This window comes from Glycine soja, chromosome 10, assembly GCF_004193775.1.
Source record: "Glycine soja cultivar W05 chromosome 10, ASM419377v2, whole genome shotgun sequence".
Lineage (NCBI taxonomy): Eukaryota > Viridiplantae > Streptophyta > Magnoliopsida > Fabales > Fabaceae > Glycine > Glycine soja.
The window spans coordinates 39,697,418-39,713,340 of record NC_041011.1 but is presented as its reverse complement, the minus strand read 5'-3'; the positions used below and the strand labels follow the sequence as shown (position 1 = coordinate 39,713,340).

The 15,923-nt window shown below is 33.0% G+C and overlaps 1 pseudogene; it reads left to right on the top strand.

Moving 5' to 3' along the window:
* Positions 1 to 971: 971 nt before the first annotated feature.
* LOC114371218 lies at positions 972 to 9,736 on the top strand (annotated as a pseudogene).
* Positions 9,737 to 15,923: the final 6,187 nt, after the last annotated feature.

The window sequence follows — 15,923 nt, the reverse complement described above, 5'->3', positions numbered from 1 at the left end:
GTAGTCAGCATCAAACTTCATTATCTCCCTCAAAAACCCTTTCATCTCCAACTTCAGCATCGTCCCCATCCACCTCTTTGACTAGTCATTCATTACATTCATCAATATCACAGAGGTTAATTGCATCAACTTCATCCTTATGGTTTGCTTAAGGGTTGGTTAACAAGTTATGCAATCTTTTATGCTCAAACCTATTCCTTTTCTCAATATAATCTTTAACATTGAGATAAATAACTAAGAAATAATTATAAGAAAGATTTGGAATTGATTATTGACTTTAAAAAAAGCAAATTACTTCCTTATAGACACTTCATTTACGTTCACAATTGAATGCACTACAAATAAAGCTTTAGATATTTATAGCTAGCTTTTGCAAATTGGGAATTGAGCTACAAAGCCAAAGAAAATGTATTAAACAATATTTAAGCAAGTGACTTAAAAAAATAAAAGTTTAAAAGTTGTATAAGCTTTGTTTGTTACTCGGTGAAACAGTTTTCCTCATTAATATGGCAATATCACTCCCCAAACATATCATCCACAATTTTAATATTGTGCAACTTCAACATGATCTTCTGCTCCACCTAGATATCCCACCAACTTATTGATGCATGTACATAATTCCCTTATAACCTCACTATCAAATTGCATCTGAGGATTGTCATTGAACTCTGCATTCGAAAAGTGGACAACCACATGTAATGGGTGATGAAGTTGGATATTCCATCTTCGTTCAATGATTTCAAACACACAAGTGTGTGTGCTTATTGATTTAGTCAACATATGATAAAGTTTCTAAAATCCTAAAGTGACCTAACCATGCTTTCAATGATTTTAATCACTCACTTAACCATGCTTTCAATGATTTTAATCATTTTCATTTGTCATCTGGCTTTGGTGGGTTTGTGAGACTCACGCATGAAATTTGAGAGAATGAAATGAGTGATGGATTTTGTGGTACTCGTTTGCAGATCATGGTTAGGACCAGAGGATTAGGTCGTGCCTTAGGTCACGTTACTGGTAGAGGTGTGGGTTGAGGAGATCGTGATGATTTCGATGATGCTCCGCAACGTCGAAGGCCTACCGCATCTGCACGGAGGCAGCGAGTCGCTGTGACTGCGGTGCACGATGAGCCAGTGATCCCTGCGCCAGATGTTGAGGCTGATGTATTTTCGGATGACCCGATGGCACCAGCTGATGTAGAGGACATTGTGGCAGACATTCCTGCAGACACAGGCGCGAAGGCTACTGAGGATGAGTATGAGGGATTTCCGGGTGGTCCAAGCGACCCATCCGTGTTGACCCAATATGCGAATCACGTTGCTTGCAGCGTATGGACGGGAGAGGTATTTATAATATTTATTTTTAGTTACTTGTAAATTATACTTTATGATTGAAATTAGTTTTCCTTTAAATGATGATTTTAACGAATTTTGCGTTCCTTTATACTTCAATTTAGGAGCGTCCTGAGTTGAAGTTATCCTCTCACGGGAGGAAAGTCCATAGTTTAGGCAGGCCTGTCCCTGCCATTGAGGGACTCGTTGTTGGGACAGGACTAAGTCCTCTAATCGCGTGTTCGGTAGACACCGGCGATCGGGGACTTTTGTCCTCGTTTGTGGAGCGGTGGCACTGGGAGACGTCTAGTTTCCATTTCCCGGTGGGAGAGCTCACGATCACGCTGGATGACATCTCCTCGCTTCTACATTCGCCCATGGTTGGCGACTTGCACGCCTTTCAACCCTTGCACGTGGACGATGCGGTTCAGATGCTGGTGGACTTATTGATGGTCTCTGCAGAGTCTGCCAGGGCTGAGACAGCCCAGTGTCATGGATCGTACGTATGCCTACAATGGGTACGTGATATATATGAGCACCGATGCCAGGCAGGTCATTGGACAGCTGCGACTCACACATATCTTCTTCACATTCTGGGTTGCACTCTGTTTGCTAACAAGAATGCAATCAATGTGCATGTTGTGTACTTGGAGGCCCTTCGTGACCTCAGTTAGACCGGGAGGTACGCCTGGGGGGTGGCTGCTCAGGTGCATATGTACGATCAGTTGAACGATGCCTCTATCAGCAGCAGCCGACAGCTTGGCGGTTATATCGCACTGCTGTAGGTAACAAATATGTTTTTCATTCGTTGAGGTTCAACAATGTTCAACTTTAAATTTTGTTAGACTTTCATAATTAATGTTTATCATTTTGATGTTACATCTATAGTGCTGGATTTACGAGCACTTTCCATCAGTCGTAGACTCCACAACTGATCAGGAATACGACGAGGATTCCTCGCGTGCGTGTAGGTGGATTGTGACGAATAAGACCGTGAAGAGCATACGTACACCGGCGTACAAGGAGCGTCTGGACCGACTTCGAATTCCGAATGTCTGTTGGATCCCGTATGGAGAGCACCGACCAGTTCGGGACTTCCATGCAGACCATTCCTGCTCCTCCTGTCGATTCATGGGTGTCGTATGATGATATACACGACAGGTGGATGCACTACTCGGATCATATCGTTCCAGCAGGTGAGGTGTGCGCTGTGCCAGGTCAGTGTGCCAATGACTACATGGATTGGTTCTTCTGCATCTCGCATCCTTTCATGACACCAGGCCACACATTAGATCCTCTGCCTGATGGTCATGCCCCGCACCCCCGAGTCGTCCCTCAGGCCCCACAGACGGATATCCCTCACGTGTCGGAGCTAGGAGCATCGTCGACATCTGTTGTTCTGAAGGATAATCAGTCAGAGATCCCCAACAATCCATGACATAATCCCAAGCATTTTTTTGCGCAATTAGTGATTTACATTTGGCCTTCACATTCTTGTTTATGTGAAAGCTGCACAACAAATTTGTACATTCAGGGAATACATCCTTCACTGCATTCATCAATGTTTGGTCTCTATTAGTGACAATAACTCCAGGGAGGGCATCACGCTTTAAAAAAAGGCCTCGGAAGCATTGTAAAGCTCATACCGAATTATTAACGCGTTCACCTCAGTCGGTGTCACCCCAACAAAATCGAGCAGTGGGAGTCTATACCGGTTTGTTTTGTAGGTGATGCCTATCAAAAACACCAAATTACATGTGTAGACTAACTTCATTGAATCAGGGTGACACCAAAAGATATCACGAACCACGTCTTCATCCTCTATTTTGTGCCAATGAATATACTGATCACGTTCAAGAAGCTTCATCATATGTTGCATTTCAAGATCGCTTCCTCTTATGGAAGAACGGAATGCACTTATTGCATTGTATATCTGTTTAATGGTCGTACAACTATTGACATTGTGTTCCTTCAGAGTTAGCAAAATGTTTCTTGGCTTCACCATGGACTTCGTCATATCAGCAATAAATGTTTTTTCAGCTTTAGTCAATCGCCCCGCATGTGGATGTCCAACTAATGACTTGGCCAATTCATGATTATGCACTCCACAAATCAACTTCACCATCCAACCTTCTCTTCCAATCGCTGGCTTGCAATGAAACTTGAAGGGACACCCACATTTCTTAGTCCTAGTGTCTCTTCTAATAAATTCTTTTTTCCTACACCTATACTCGTCACTCCTTTCACAGCCAATTAACACAAACGTAGTCCTTCCTCTACTACCTGTGTTTGTGTCCGACCTTAAAGTCACTGCCACAAATCCATTTTCATAAGTCACGGATCGAGCCCACCGCAAAACATCCTCTCGGCACTCAAACACCTACAAAGAAATCCACATAATTTAAGTTTTCTACCTGTATTCGTTTTATTAAATTTGTGACAAACATTAACATTATAACCTGAGAAGTGTTGAACGCATCCGAACAATCAACATGTGGTTCATTCGCACCACATGCTTCTACATTTTCATAATCCATATCCGCTTGTTCAGACATTATTTCATACATCCACTCATCTTCGTCCATCTAACCAAATCAAACAAAAAATGGCCATACAAAAAAATTAGTAATTTAAAAGAAAAAAAGGAAAATAAATTCAAAAACAGCAAATACCAAAAATAATAGACATATGGATCAACTTGATCTGGAGGTGATCCGTACGTCCGCGACAAACGCAACACCTTCTGCGTACCTCGTTTGCCGTCGTCGACCACCGCAACGCACCTTCACCTTCACCGCACCTAACCTTTCACAGCGAACCAACGAACCCGACACAATGCCGCACGAAAACCACAAAAACAGAGAAAAAAGCGGACAAAAATGGAGCCTGTGTGCATTTCTAAAAAAAAATAGCTTTTATAATGAAAAAATAGGCCAAGGGGATTTTTGCCATTTATGAATTTTGCTGGGTGCACCTAGCAACACTCTTTCTTTTTTTTCGTGTTTGTATCTAACAATACCGGCCCAAACTTATGATTAGGGCCTATTTTATTATTTTTCAAGGACCCAAAAAATAAGGTTGTTCTTAATTATTTCCCCTGTTTACTATTGCAACATTATCCCAAAAAATATACTCCCTTTCTAGGGAATAAAATATAACTAGGATTAATTTTTGTATGACCTTTAAACAAACATTGGATATCTTTTTTTGGTCATGGATTCCTGAGAATAATAAAATAATCTGTGAAACAAACTCATCCTAAGAGAAAAAAAAATTAAACATCATTCGTATAAAATAGTTTTACATTATGATCAATCATAAACCATAATTTATGATAAATTTATTAATTTTTACTAAAATTATTTTAAAAATCATATTTGTAATTAAATAACGTGTATTTTACATTCTTAGTACATCTCTTAATACATCAACATTAAACTTTAATAATAATAACTACCAACCAATCCAAACTTACATGTAAGAGATAGTTTTCTTGTTGTGTATGATTCTCGAATTTAGAATCATTTGGAAATAATTTAGCATCATCCATTACTGACAGAAGATCCAATAAAAGGAAAGACAAACCTATCAAACCATCATTCATACTAAGAGCAATTCCATGTTCAGGTCTTTTACACAACCTTAAGTGTGCCTTTAAATGGCTTGAGTCTATCAATGGCAAAACAAGTATACTGTAAATTCCCTTTGTGTGCAAGACTAAAGGCCACGACATATTTTTATTGTCCTCCTCTTCTTTGTTAACGTAAAGACCAATGGTATAACGAGTAATGGGATCATCCAACAATGGTAAAGAAGGCCTTCTTTACAATGATTTCCGATCAAAGATACTTGCGCAGATTGACAAAGGGGGTTAGGGAAGTGTATTTTTTGGGGGATAATTTTGGGAAGAAAAATAAAAGGAAAGAATAATAAGTCAATCAGTGATGCCAAAAAAATGAAATAAATAAATACATTACAACATCCAATGCAAAAACAAACATAATAAATTAATGTTATTTTGCATCAGATTCAATCTCTACTCTCTTCTTTATCCTATATAAGATACTACCTTCCCAAAGTAAGGTATGTGGCTTTGACAGTCCTTAAGAACATTTATTTAGAGAAGTGTTTCATGAAGTTATTATAAAGTGTCTAAGACAAAACTTTTGTCTTAGATTTAGTAGAATATTATCAAAACATTCATGAGATTCTGACATAATATGTAACGGTTAAGACCAAAATATATCATTTTGCGAACTTAGCAGACCCAAATAAATCCTTTTAGAAAATCAAAAGTATCCAATTGAAATCATTAGAAAACATAAATGATCAAAATAAAATCATTTAAAATGATGTTGTTTCAATTAACATGTCACGTCATTATCTTAATCGTCATACTTTTATGTTAACATATTTAATTTTTGAACAAAAAAGAACCAAAATGAAACTCTATCTAAATATAAATGATCAAAATATAACTTTTAAAATTTAATATAAAAAAAGATACTGAAGAATAAACAACTAAAAGTAGCACTTAGTCAAGTTTTAATTAATAACATTAAGTAGTTTTAGTATTAGTCTTACGTCCTTTTATAAAACAATTTATATTAAAATCTTTACTCATTATTTTTTAAAATGACATTTTTAAATTAAGGCATAAAAAAGTTTGTGGGTTATACACAGAGGTTGTTGTCAAGCCCGTAGGTTAAACAGAGTGCACTAAAAAGTCCATAAGTTAAGTGAACTAAAAAAATTGATGTAAAAAAATTGTACGGGTTGGAAGTGACCCGCAAGTCAAAGTCCAAATGTCTGATTCTAAATAGTAGTATCCTAAAACATAATAAATAAAATAAACACATAATACTCTCGTACTTTTTAGAGATATTAGTACGATACTTGTGCGTACACACATATAATACTATTGCTTGTGTGTTTTTTATATCAATTGACAAATGATATACGTGTGAAATGAGCAATTAATTAAAACTATATATTTAAGAGAAAAATATACTATTGATTGAATTTTTAAAAAGTAAAATATTGCTAGTGATTATCTTTTTAAATGAATGTATGTAACACAACTAGGTTTGACAATAAACTACATAGTCAAGAAAAGAGTTGCAATATTATGAAAGGAGTTTAATCAAGTCTTCTATCTTAAATATAACTATGTCTATTACAATAAATTAGCAAATCAACATAATTATATTTGGATGTCTTAATACAACTATTACAAACCCTTCTCAAAGGAAACTTATAACCCAAATTGACAAAAGTTTATCAATGTATGATTTGTTGCATGTATAGTCCTGGTTGAATATGTTGTGATAAAGTGATACCTAGTGACAAATTATATAAGCAAATTAGTTTTTTATGTAATAAGAAATTTGAATATCGATTGATTAGTGTTAGCACAAATGTATATCTCTAAAAACATTTTTTAGCAAAATTTATAATATAATAGTTGACATTATCCTGTGAGAACTTTAGGAGATCCTTATAAAATATCAATAACCACCAAAAACACATTACGTTAGATTATTAGGAAGAATTTTAGGAATACCTAGATCTATAATAATTGATCAAATAAACGCAGCGGAATCTGAATCCGTAGGTGATTTCTGATCTATGTACTCTTCTTAAGATCTGTTACGAAACGAATAACCGACTAATAGCATAACCGGTGGCTTCATGATTCTTCCTCAACTGAAACCTCTTTATTCCTTCCTTAATAGGACATTCATAACTCTTCATATGGGGAAGAAAAGAGAAACTATATGTGACGGCTCTGTATATTGGAGACCATAGCCTTCTTATAGTGTGTTAACCTAATAGGATTCTCATTATCACCTAATGGACCAACACTGACATCTGTTCATTTAAGTCCATATCATCTTATTTGGTTGTCTAACGGACTCACTTAATTTGATCACATAAAATAAAACCCACTAATGATAAATAGCTAATATAATTATCTTATAATATTAGCCCACATTAATTATTGGAATAGAAAATTCCAATAATCTCCCACTTGGGCTACATATTGTAACAATTATATAAAAACTCCTTAAGCGTGCATCTCTATGCTATTTACCTTTAGACTTTCACCTTAAAAATAGGGTCCACCTCATATATCAATAATAGAATCATTGTGGCTTTCGTCACTACAACAAATGTAACTAGATCCTAATGACCACCATATCAATACACTCAATGACATAGGTCAATATGGATAAGCAGCATGGAAATTACATGCAATGTGATCTTAGTCATGCCTATTTCCAACTGGTCCAAACTTTATTCCTTATAGAGATCTATCCAAACACAACATAAATATTGCAAACAAACAACCTGATAATGAAATGATAAACTTCAACTTTATTTTTACAGAAAATCCAAACAACAAAATATTTGTAAACCATAAGATATAAAACATAAGTAAGACTCTAACTAAACTAAGGTACTATCAGGAATTACACCCATATAAGCAGTGTGCTCATGAAAAACTTTAACTGTCATACTTTTAGTAAGTAAATCAGCTAGCATGGAATGAGTCCCTATATATTCTATACAAATCTATATTTTCTTGATTTCTTATTTAACAACCAAACACTTTATGTTAACAAACTTTTACTTTGTTGAATCCTTAATAAGACCGCTAAGATATTGCCCCAATAAACACCCAATGGCTACTTAATGTTGGTGACAACAGGCAAGCCAGTTACAATAATTTAACAATCATGAATTCTAGTATGACATCTCATAGCAAAATATTAACTCCACCAACATAGTTAAATGTGGATCCTTATGTGGAGTGATTGCTATTAAGACATTTAGAAAAAATCAAAGTCAAAATACCCAATGATCTCTAAACTTCTAGACTTTTGATATGAAAACATGTAGTTTCTTATTCTTTTCAATCAATGCATAATGCGCTTTACTACTTTCTAGTGTTGCATACCAAGATTACTCATATATCACCTTAAGACTCTTGCAAAAAAAATAATTTATGACAATAAAAAATAAACTTAAGAATACATGATAAATTCCAATATAACTGTTTTGCAACAATAAATCGTATGATAGTAGGATGTCATCAACATATAATACCAAAAGAATAAATTTAATCCAGTGAACTTTTAGCACACACAATCATCAACCAAATTTACCTCAACACCATAAGAGATAATCTTGATGAATTTTGTAATACCATAGACGAGAGACTTGTTTAAAAGCATAAATGGATTTCTTTAGTTTGTATACCATAGACTTTAAATCATCTTAAACAAGGTTTTCTGGTTGCACCATATAAAGTGTTTCATCAATGTTTCTATTTAGAAATATAATATTTACATCCATCTATGCAAAACAAGTATTAAAATGATCTACAGTGTCATTATAATCCTAAGAAAGTCTTTCTAAGAAATCAGAGAGAAAACTTCTTTGTGATCAATGTCTTCCTTCTTGTAAAAATTTTGGTGACAAGACAAACTTTATATATTTCAATATTACCCATTGAATCCCTTTCGACTATAGATACTTATATACAACTTATGGGTTTCACACTTTCAAGTAATTTGATGATATCCTAAATGTCATGTTCAACCATCGATTTTATTGCATCATTTATTACATCAATTCACTTGAGAGTTAGAACACAACATGACTTAACTAAGGTCAATTAGACATTCTCAGTCAACCTAATGTCATATTCGTGTTCTTCAAGAAATATGACATAATCATATCAAATTATATTTTTCCTTTCTCTAGTGGATCTTCGCATGTTGTTTATTACTGACCAGAGAGGGTCGTGCGGCAGTTTGGATACATGCAGACCATTCCTGCTCCTCCTGTTGATTCATGGATGTCGTATGATGATATACACGATAGGTGGATGCACTACTCGGATCATATCGTTCCAGCAGGTGAGATGTGCGCTGTGCCAGGTCAGTGTGCCAGTGACTACATGGACTGGTTCTTCCGCATCTCGCATCTTTTCATGACACCAGGCCACGCATTAGATCCTCTGCCTGATGGTCATGCCCCGCACCCCCGAGTCGTCCCTCTGGCCCCACAGACGGATATCCTTCACGTGTCGGAGCTAGGAGCATCGTCGACATCTGTGGAGGAGTCTAGACATGCAGTGGTAAGTAATACTAATAATTTACGTCATTTACATCAATATTTGCATAATAATTTGTGTAATCTATTTGTTTTGTATTTAACAGGAAGTTTGTGATGAGATTGCTGAGAGGTTGGAGCGCTATCTGAGTCTAGGGGTGGTCACGTCAGGCTCATCGACACATGAGGTGATCGAAGAATGCCTCAGGATGGCCAGGAGTGTGACATAGGACCATCTAGTATATGTTAGGTCTAAGCGCAGGCGGCGCACGGATCAGACGTAGTTTATTTACATATTTTATATTGATATTTCATGTATATACAAATATTGTACATGAACCCATTTCATCAGTATTGTTGGTTTTATTTATTTTCATTAGTAATGTTAATTTTATTTATTTCCATTGATTGTGTATTCCATTTGTGTCTATATACACGCATGTTATTAAAATGGGGCATGACCATCAGGCAGAGGATCTAATGCGTGGCCTGGTGTCATGAAAGGATGCGAGATGCGGAAGAACCAGTCCATGTAGTCACTGACACACTGACTTGGCACAACGCACACCTCACCTGCTGAAACGATATGATCCGAGTAGTGCATCCACCTGTCGTGTATATCATCATACGACACCCATGAATCGACAGGAGGAGCTGGAATGGTCTGCGTGCACCCAAACTGCCGCACGACCCTCTCTGGTCGGTAATGACACTTTTTTAGGCTATTGAGTTTGAACTTTAGATGGTGTTTGAGAGAGAATCTCAGTGTTGTCTTGTCTTTTAATAATGTTAGGAGTAACATCATTATTTAATTATCATATCCATTTCTTGTACAATGATAAGTACATAAACTTTTCTATTGTCAATAATAAGTTATTCTTTAAAGACAACACTCCTTATGTTTCCTTCCCCTCCAAACTCAATTTTTTCGAGGAGTCTTACACGTCTCAAACATGATTTTAAAGTGAGATTTTAAAACTTATACACATGAGAACTTTAAATGTAACAAAAAAAATTGTAACTAATTATCTTTAAGTCCAGCTTACCTTCATGCAACCTATAAGGCATTGTTTCGGCTGAACACCTATAGGGGTTCTTAATGACTACTTTAATTGGTACCCTAAAAAGATATAAATTGCATTCTTTAATGTCTTTCCCCAAAGCGACTTTGGTATAGAAGAATCAAACTTCTTACCATATCTGTACAAGTCTAGTTTCATCATTCTACAACTTTGTTCATGGTAGGTTTACCTAACACTATATGTTGTAGAAATTTTTTACAATTATTGAAAAAAACACATAGGGGACTCTAAACGTTGTACCTTATGTCATATTTACCATAGTATCTCCCGTGGTCAGATTTGACGACCATAATTTTCTTTCCTAGTTAAAGTTCAACTTCAGCTTTGAAAGACTAAATGTCTAAAGGCCAAAACTTATAATTAAATAAAGATGAATCATCTATGAATATAATAAAATACATTTGTTTATTCCATGAATCCATAAGGAATAGAACACAAATATATGCATGTATTAGTTCTAAGACATCCTTATTTCTTTCAGCACCTAAATTCCATTTGGTTTGTTTATTTTTCCTTTATATACTCAACATAGACTATAAGGTCCAACCAATATAAAGGATCCAGAATATCCTATAACACAAGCATCCAAATTCTCTATTAAGAGATATGACTTAAGTGCTTATGTTATAAAGTAATGAAATTCTCATTTAATTTTAAGTTTTGTACCACCCAAAATTGTTTGCAATAAGAACACTCAAATATTCATAAAAGAACTCATAACTTGCAACATTTGAATCACACGAGAGACTAACTTTATTAATTCTAATTGAACAAGAATAATTGAATTTGTCCAAATCAGAAATAAAATTTGGTCTAATAAATAACTCAATATATGTCTCAACCAAATTCAAATAAAATTGAGTCTTTTAAAGCAACATAAAAGTTCTCATAGTTTCAACTGCAACTTTATGTCATCGCCCACGTAGAAGAATTTTTCATTATCACTTGGCAGATGACTCCATAGGTAGCATTGTATAGACATGCTTTTGTGAGTAATAGAACCAAAATCTACCCACTAACGTCCTTCAGTACAAAACTAAATTAATTTTAAAACAAACAAAAATGAGAAGTTTACCCTTCTTCACACACTAAATAGTGTAATTGAAACTCCGTTTTTTTATATGCATCATCCTACAAAAGTAACAAGGAAATTTCTTATCTTGTTTTCTTGTTTAAAAAAAATAAAAAGTTATGCAATATCATCAACTCTCAACTGACTCCCTTTTCAAACTCTAAATTTTATACATGCATATTTGAGATTCAAATAATATGAGTAATTTAAACCATAGTAGTAACAACAACAATTAAAGAAGAGAACAATAAACATACAATGCACAAATAACCTTTATGGTAAATTTTAAGACCCAAACAAGATACCTAGCACACCATTAATCCTCAATCTTAGGATTGAAAAAGACTAACTGCAAGTGATCCTCTCAATGCATTGATTAAACATGGGTGATAAGTCCTGTAAAACAAAGGTTGTCTTTGGGCACTCCACTACTCACATGGAAATCTTATATGATGATTACTCCCGTCAAATAATGATTGTCTTTGAACATTTCATTATTCACATAGAAAACCACTCTATTTATAATCATCACATGTTTATCATCGCAAGAATGTAATTATTTTGCTAAATTATGTCTTCCTTTGGGCCGAGCACAATTCACACGAATAATTTCATGCAACATCCATGTAAATTCAATCAAATCAACTTACGCAACAAGGTTACATTGACAACATGTTGTTTCAATCAATTTAACCAAAAAATACAAGACAATTTAATATAATAAATGAGAGGTCTTAAAATTACACGACTTTCATGTATAATTTAGTTATATAAAAATATATATAATAGAACATGTAAATATTTTGCAGAACAGACCCATCACAAGATACCTAGCATAACATTAATTCGTAGAAAAATTAATTTGTAATTAGTACTCTCAATGCAATGATTAAATATTGACAATAAATTTTGTCGAATAATAGTCTTTCTTTGGACTCACTATTATTTACATGAAAACATCTCATAATTGTCACGCATTTATCATCACAAGTACAATATTATTTGGCTAAATTTCGTTTTCCTTTGGGCTGAACACAATTCGCATAAATAATTTTCTACTGATGTCTATGTAATTTTAATCAAATCAATTTTTACAATAAAAATTACTTTGGCAATATATTGTGTGGATTAATTTAATTAAATAAAATACTAGACATACAAATAAATGGAAAGGATATGTTATTTCTAAATTTACACCCAATCATGATAGCAAAAAATATAAAACATTAATTACAACAAATAAATATAATATCCTTAAATTATACTTAACACTATCATTGATCTATACTTAAAATCCAACAAGTAAATATCACATCCATAAATAATACTAGATTTGTATATGAAAAAATGTAAATCATATACGCAATTCATAAAGAAAATAAAAAAAGGTTTTATTCTCTTGAATGAAAGTAAATGCTTTAATTTTTTTAACTCCAGTCATAAATACTATTTGTCAAACTGATAATTTCATACATCCTTTTTTAAATTACATAACACAATTTTATAAAGACAATGTCCCAATGACATTAAATTTTTCTTTAAAGGATTAAATCATTAGTAATTGGTGATGAAAATCATGCCTTAACATTGCAATCGACATAGCTCAAGTGACCAATGACTTCGCATGGCAGAATTTTCGAACATAGATATTCCATTAGCCTGCAAAGTACTAAGGTGCTATTTACAAAAGGTACCAACCACTAAATAAACATTTTCTCACATTTTCATCAATGTAATGAAGAACTGGAAAAAAAAAAAGAATAGTCCCACTAATTTTTAATCAATTCGATGAAAAATAAATCCAAAATAAAATTAGGGTTCACGTAACAAAATAACATAGATATAAGACAAACCTAACAATTTTAATTTCCAATAATCTAACAGTAATGATGACTTTTATACCACTTATGGGAATTTTGGGGGATCCTTATAAAATACCAAGAACACATTAGTTAGATTATCATGAAGAGTTTTAGGAATATCTGGATCCATAATGGTTGATCAAATAAACGCAGCAGAATCTGAATCCATAGGTGATTTCTGATCTATATACTCTTCTTAGGATCTATTACAGAATAGATAACCGACTAACAGCGTAACCGGTGGCTTCAAGATTCTTCCTCAATCGGAACCTCTTTATTTCTTAATAGAACCTTCATAACTCTTCAGATTGGGAGAAGAAAAACTATATGTGATGGCTCGATATATTGGGGATCATAGCTTTCTTATAGTGTGTTAACCTAATAGGATTCTCATTATCTCCTAATGAGCCAAGATTGACATAAAATAAAACACACTAATGATAAATAACTAATATAATTATCTTATAATATTAGCCCACGTTAATTATTGGAATAGAAAATTTCAACATATCTTTCTTTAGAATTTTATATCAGAAAGTGTATTGTCAATAATTATTGAATTTGTAAATTGGAAGCAAGAGTATTGAATCTGAAAACATTATTTCCTATAAGCACTTACCAGAATATATTTAGTGTCGATTCAAAATGCACTGAAATTTTGTTGTAGTGTGCAAATCTGCATTATTATCAAGAATGTGTTAGTATTTTAGAAATAAATATTATAAATATAATGAATCAATTTTGAGATGTTTACCATAGATTTTAGAAAACTTCCTTGAAAACCACATTCATGTGTTTGCGTGTTTAGATCATATCCATTTTTACAAATTTGAGTAAAGTTGTGAGAAAATTCCTCACATTCTTTATAACTTTAACTAATATGGAACATGTGACATTAACGATTATGTATACCATGGAAGAATTAAACAATAGATTTTTTTTTTTGAAAATCGGCAAAGAAAACATCTTCATTAACACAAGGTACCAACTGTACCGAAGAGAAACCAAAAGAACAATGGTATACTGCATTTATATCTATGGATGATATAAATATTAAATAATCATGAGTTTGAACCAAATACAAACACACTATGAAATTTTCAGGCAAATTATGATCTTCAAAATATCGGTTTAATGACTTCAAACTTTGAGCTTGGAAGCTTGTATTTAGGTGTAAAATAATCTACTTACTTTCATAAAAAAAATGTTCATCCTCATGTGTTATGTATAATTTCTATTTTAACAAATATATATATATATATATATATATATATATATATATATATATATATAAAACTATCCCCATGTGTTGTATTTTGTATAATATTTTTATTTTGAAAAAAATTATATTCACATAATATTTTTATTTCCATTAATTTAATAATTTTATTCATTGATAATTACAATATTTGGATTAATTAATTTTTATCTCAAAAATTTGTGTTATATATATTTTTGGGAATGTCATTTTCTGTATAAAAATATATAATTTAGAATTAAGGTTAATTTCATAAAATTCAATATTTATTTTATTTTAGATTTGAATGAGTAGGATTAAGATTTAGTTTCATACAATTTAATATTACTGTTACACATTTATTTTATTCGTGTTCTTGAAGTATTTATTTAAAAATAATAGAAAATATGTTTCCTTTTCTAATATTAATATCATAACACTGTCAAGGGAATGAGAAAATATTTATAAAAATGTGTTGCAATAAAAAAATAGTATTTATCATAATCGATTATTTGAAAAGAAAACAAAAAACACATTTGAGAGAGACAATTTAGCTTCTATAAATAGAAGACAACGAAATAGAGAAAAAGGTGTAATGATAACAACCTCATAAATGAAGGATCTTATGTTTGTCATTAAGGATATTCTTTTCCTCTAAACCTAAAAAAATCCTACCACAGGAGACAATAGATATCAGTTAAATTTGTTCCATATGTTTCAGACCATTCGTATTCAATTTAGAATTTAAGAAGACCTATAAATAGACAAAACATTACCCTTGCTGCCCTTGGCATAGACCCAACATCATATACAATATGAAGAGAAGACGATCAACATAATTTTATACACCATCTCTAACACCAAATAAAATAACATTAAGAAAATAAGCAAACATAAGTTATTTGATGAATCTCAAATTCTCCAAATCATTATTTATCACATTTTATCTCACTGATTATATACTAACATTTTTATATTATTAGTCATTATTAATTTAATCTTACCATGTAAAGCAAGATTCCTTCAACCTTTTTGTGTTTCTTTTTACTGGAACAAAAATACATGGTTCTTGTTTCTGAAACCAAGTTTGACAAATGACAATGCATAAAACATTAAGAAAATAAGCAAAGAGTGTTGCTCATTGATGAGAGAAAAGGGAGGTATGAACCACTATATGTGAGGGCTAAGGATGGTGTAAACGATGTCAGGAACCATAGT